Here is a 5,566-nt window from a genome sequence, read left to right on the forward strand (position 1 = left end):
CCGAGCTCCCGACCTGTTAGACTAACCGAGTGGTAACCCCACTGTAGGTATACCTCGCATCGTCTCACGAACTTCCACCTCCGCTCCGAGCTATGACCCGTACGCTTGGGTTGTTTCCGACTTAAAGGATTCTCCAAACCAGATGGCAGAGGAGGAGCTGATGGAGTTCCGACAAGGCGAATATCTCTGCGGAGGGACAGACGAGGAGGCTAATTATGACGTCTTCGTCCCTGCCCCTAGCGAGCGGTTATACGAAATTAACTTCCACTTCCCTCGGGTTGCCGACTGGATCTGGTTTTATAAGGCCATGTTCACCCAAATGGGAGTTCGCATCCCGTTTTCCTCATTTCAAATGGCGCTTCTTAACCGGATATCCGTTGCGCCGTCACAGCTACACCCGAACAGCTGGGCTTCCATTCGTTGTTTTGAGATGGTATGCGAGTATTTGGAGTTACCGGTGTCTGTTAATGTCTTTTTATTTTTCTTCAACCTCACAAATCCTTCTAAGGAGGGGAAAGCGAGGAAGGGGTTCATGTCCTTCCGATCTGCCCAGGGGCGGAGGATCTTTGGCTTGTTCGAGGACTCATATCATGGGTTAAAGGATAAGTATTTTAAGGTGCGTCCAGTCAAGGGTCGCCACCCCTTTTGGTTGTCATTAGAGGGGGAACGGCTTATCCCGACGTATTGGAGTTTTGGAGCTGGGTCTAACACCTTCATTAAGGTGACTTATAAGGAAATGTTGGCCACGGACAAGAGAATTGCCGACGTGTTGTGGGCCGTTTTCGGAAAGAACCATGTAAACCCCCATCTCCTTATGGGTGAATGGGAGGTCGCTAGGAATTATATTTGTGAGCTGCTTTGTCTTGTGTTTTTTGCATTGTTATCGCTTTATTTGGTTTTATCGGCTTCACGACTAACATGCTTGTTTGTCCGTTGCAATGGAGATGTCGGCTTCAGTAACAGGGCTCGAGGTTTTGTATAAGACCTTCTTGGAGGACAGCGATGAGGAGAAGGCCGACGAGAAGGTTGCCGGGAAGTTGGAGGACCTTTCTCTGGAGAAGAAAGATCAGTCGGTGCCTTCCCCTCGTGACGCCGAAATGTCTGACAAGAATCCTATCGACGTGCATGCCTCCCCTATTCACGAGGAGACGGCCGGCGTTGGGCATTCCTCCTCCCGACAAGAGAGTCCCGACTTAAAGCTCATCCCTACTCCCAAAAGGCAGAGGGCATCCTCTAGCCCTGAGGGGACTCTTACTGTGATGGAGAGAAACTTCGATGCTGGGGCTTTCATCGACTCCCAACTGATCCCCGGCACAGAGGATCACTTCCTCGGTACCGAGCTGACGAGCCAGGTGAGGTGGATGTATCGCACGCTGCTTCGTGGAGCTGTAATAGCTCAGAAGGCCGAGTTCGAGTTGTCGGGGATGCAGTCACTACGAAGAAAACTTGAGTCTGCTGCCACGGCCAACAACGAATTCAAAGTTCAAGTTGAATTGCTTCAAGGGAAGCTGTCTGAAGAGGGGGAGAAACTCAAGATTGCCGAGGAGAAAGCCATGTATGCCGAGGAGAAAATGAGAGCCTCCGACGAGACCGTGTCCCGTTTAACTGAGCGGGAGATGACTCTGGAGAGTCAGCTGACGCCGCGCAAGGTTGGGTGGTGGCCTTGGAGAAAGAGCGTGATGAGGCCATCCCGCTAGCTAAGGCTGCTCAGGCTGAGGTTGAAGAGCTCAAGAAGAAACACAAGGCGACTAGGGAGCAGGGGAAGAACGCGATCTTCATGACTGAGGAGGCCCTTAAGGCCCAGGTGAAGATCGTGGCTCCCGATTTCGACACATCAGCGATCGGAGTATTCAAGACGATCAAAGATGGTAAAATTGTTGAGATGCCGAGGAAATGAGCCCTTGTGCCTTTATGTTTTTATATGGCTTTACGGTTTTTGTTGCAAAACACTGTAGAACTTACTCTGTTATACATTAATAGTCGCTAGGTCGGCTTCTGATTATCTCCTTTATCTGCTTATTTAATAGCATTTTGTTTTATTACCGTTTGTCGGTATGGACTTATCGCTTGTGTTCGTTTTGTCGTTATGTCGGTATCTGAGGCGAAACCGAGTCGGCCTATTGTCGGGGCCGTTTGTTGTGTCTCGGATTTGTTTGGCTCCCGGGGTGATCAGTCCCGGGTTGCCGTGTTGTTGTCCCGTTTACCATGCGTTGAAAAATATCACGTTTGTGGGACAAATGTTGGGGAATAGCAAATGGAAGAATTTGGACAAGTAAACATTAATCATCAGTTAAACAGGTATATAGCCATGGTAGGCACTTAACAAAGGTAAATCAGAGCTTGTTAAAAGTAAATCATTGAGCTCGTCAGGCCGCTTGGCCGGTGTACTTGCGCTATGAATAAAATCTCCTCAAGTTACCTGCGTTCCATGTCCTTGGGATTTCTTTGCCGTTGAGTTTCTCCAATTTGTAGGCGCCTTTGCCGAGCACTTCCTTGACTCTGTAGGGACCTTCCCAGTTTGCCGCCAGCTTCCCTTCCCCCGGGGTCGGTAGCCCAATGTCGTTGCGTCGCAAGACAAGGTCATTCTCCTCGAATTCCCTCTTGAGCACCCTGGTGTTGTAGCACAGGGCCATTCTTTGTTTCAGCACTACTTCCGACAAGTGGGCCATCTCCCTGGCCTCATTCAGCAGGTCCTTCTCCACTGCTTCTTCTACTCCTTTCAGGAGTATCCGTGGACTCAGCTCACCGATCTCCACGGGTATTACCGCGTCAACCCCGTACGTTAGATGGAAGGGGGTTTTTCCCGTGGAGCTTTGCTCGGTAGTACGGTAGGACCAGAGAACTGAGGCGAGTTCGTCGGCCCATGCACCTTTTTTGCTATCCAACTGCTTCTTGAGGCCCAGCAAGATGATCTTATTTGCGGACTTCACTTGCCCGTTTATCTGGGGGTGTTCTACCGAGGAGAACTTCTGTTTTACACCCAGGTTGGCGAGGAATTCCACGAACTTCCTGTCCGTGAATTGTGTCCCATTGTCAGAGATGACGTTTTCCAGGATGCCGAAGCGGGTTATCACCTGCCTCCACATGAACTTTCTACAATTGGATGAGGATATGCTGGCTAGCGGTTCAGCCTCTATCCATTTGGTGTAGTAGTCAATGGCGACTATTAGATATTTGACCTGCCCCGGACCAACCGGGAAGGGTCCCAGGAGGTCGATTCCCCATTGTGCAAAAGGTCGTGAGGACGTCAGTAAGCTCAGCTCGAAAGCCGGTGCTCTATGGAAGTTAGCGTTCTCTTGACACTTTGCGCATTTTCTCACGAATTCTTGGGAGTCTCTCATCATTAACGGCCAGTAATATCCAGCTCGGATGAGCTTCCTCGCTAGGGCTTTGCCCCCGATATAATGGCCGCAGCACCCCTCGTGGACTTCCATGAGCACGTAGTCCGTCTGGTCAGGATGTAGGCACTTCAGTAAAGGTTGGCTCAGTCCCTTTTTGAACAGTTGGTCTTGTATGACCGTGTATTTGGTTGCATCCCTTCTTAACGCTTTAGCTTCCTTCTCGCCTCTAGGGAGTTTTCCGTTTTGCAAGAAGTCGGTGATGGGGTCCATCCAGGAGAGGTTTATCTTGGTCAGGTGGAGGGCGACTGTTGGTTCCCTCGTGATGCCTTGGATGAGGGAGCGGTTGCCGGTTCCAGGTTTCGTGCTTGCTAGCTTGGACAGGAGGTCTGCTCTCGTGTTCCTTTCCCTTGGAATGTGTTGGACCGTGACCTACACAAACTGTTTGCTCAATTCTTTAACTCTCTCCAAGTACTTTTGCAATAGCGAGTCCCTAGCCTGGTAGCTTCCATTCACTTGCGACGTGACGATCTGTGAGTCGCTGCTTACCTCTAGCCTTGTAGCCCCGACTTCCCGGGCTAAGGTCAAACCGCCTAGGAGGGCTTCATATTCTGCTTGGTTGTTCGATACGGGAAACTCGAACTTAACCGATTGTTCGTATATGACCCCCGTTGGGCTTTCTAAGATGATTTCAGCACCTCCGGACGTCTGGTTGGAGGCTCCGTCTACAGGAAGCTTCCACCGTGTGTCCGTGTTCTCTGTTGGGTCACTGGTTACTTCCACGAAGAAATCTGCCATTGCTTGCGCCTTAATCGCATGTCGGGGCTCATATCGCAAATCGTATTGGGAGAGTTCAATAGCCCAAGTCATCATCCTTCCTGCCAAATCAGGTTTTTGGAGTACTTAACGAATTGCTTGGTTTGTTCTTACGACAATATGGTAGCCCTGGAAGTATTGTCTTAGTCTACGGGAGGAGGTCAGGAGTGCCAGCGCCAGTTTCTCTAGTTTACTATACCTCAGTTCTGCTCCTTGCAGCGCTCTACTCACAAAGTAAATTGGTTGCTGAGTCCTCCCTTCTTCCCGCACTAGTACCGCTGCGAGTGCTTCTTCCGTTATGGCCAGGTACAGGTATAGTGGTTCTCCGGCCTTGAGCTTCCCGAGTATCGGGGGTGTTTCCAGGATTTCTTTGAAGTGGTTGAACGCTTCCTCGCACGCGGGGGTCCACTCAAATGCTATTCCCTTTTTCATCAGATTGAAGAAGGGCAGGGCCTTTGCTACCGATGCGCCGAGGAAGCAGGACAGCGCGGTGAGTCTCCCTGCCAACCGTTGGACGTCTTTCACACAACCCGGGCTCTTCATCTGGAGTGTCGCTTGGCATTTTTCAGGGTTGGCTTCCACCCCCCTTTGGGTTATCATGAATCCAAGGAACTTCCCGGCCTCCATGGCAAAGGCGCACTTGAGGGGGTTGAGCCTCATGCTGTGTTGTCAGAGTGATGCGAATACCTTCCCCAAGTCGCTTAGGAGGTCATCAGGTCGGGTCATCTTTGCGAGGATATCGTCTATATAGACTTCCACTGTCTTGCCTATGAGATTGCTGAATATCTTGTTCATCAGCCTTTGGTATGTGGCCCCCGCATTTTTCAGGCTGAAAGGCATCACCTTGTAGCAATAGATTCCTCTCGGCATTATGAACGTTGTTTTGTCTTCGTCAGGTCAGTGTATCAGTATCTGATTGTAGTCGGAGTAAGCGTCCATAAAGCTCAGATATCGGTATCCCACCGCCGCGTCGACGAGTGCATCAATATTGGGAAGGGGGTAGCAATCCTTGGGACATGCTTTATTGAGATCGGAATAATCCACACACATTCTCCATCTCCCATTGTGCTTTTTTACTAGGACTACATTCGATAGCCAGGTCGAGTAGTCTAGTTCTCGGATAAACCCTGCTTCCAGGAGGCTGGCCGTCTGCCTGGCCACCTCCTCTGCTCTTTTCTGTGACATCTTCCTTCTCCTTTGAGCCACTGGTCGGGCTTCCGGTTTGACGGCCAGGTGGTGTGACATGAGCTGGGGGTCTATCCCCGGCATGTCGGCTAGAGTCCACGCAAACAAGTCGCCGTTGGCCCTGATCATTTCCATCAAAGGCTCTTTCAGCTCGTGTGGGAGGTTTCTGTTCACGAAGGTGAACTTCTCCTCCGTATCCCCGACCCTGAACTTCTCCAGGTCCCCCT

The sequence above is a fragment of the Arachis hypogaea genome, chromosome 13 (genome assembly GCF_003086295.3).
Source record: "Arachis hypogaea cultivar Tifrunner chromosome 13, arahy.Tifrunner.gnm2.J5K5, whole genome shotgun sequence".
NCBI lineage: Eukaryota > Viridiplantae > Streptophyta > Magnoliopsida > Fabales > Fabaceae > Arachis > Arachis hypogaea.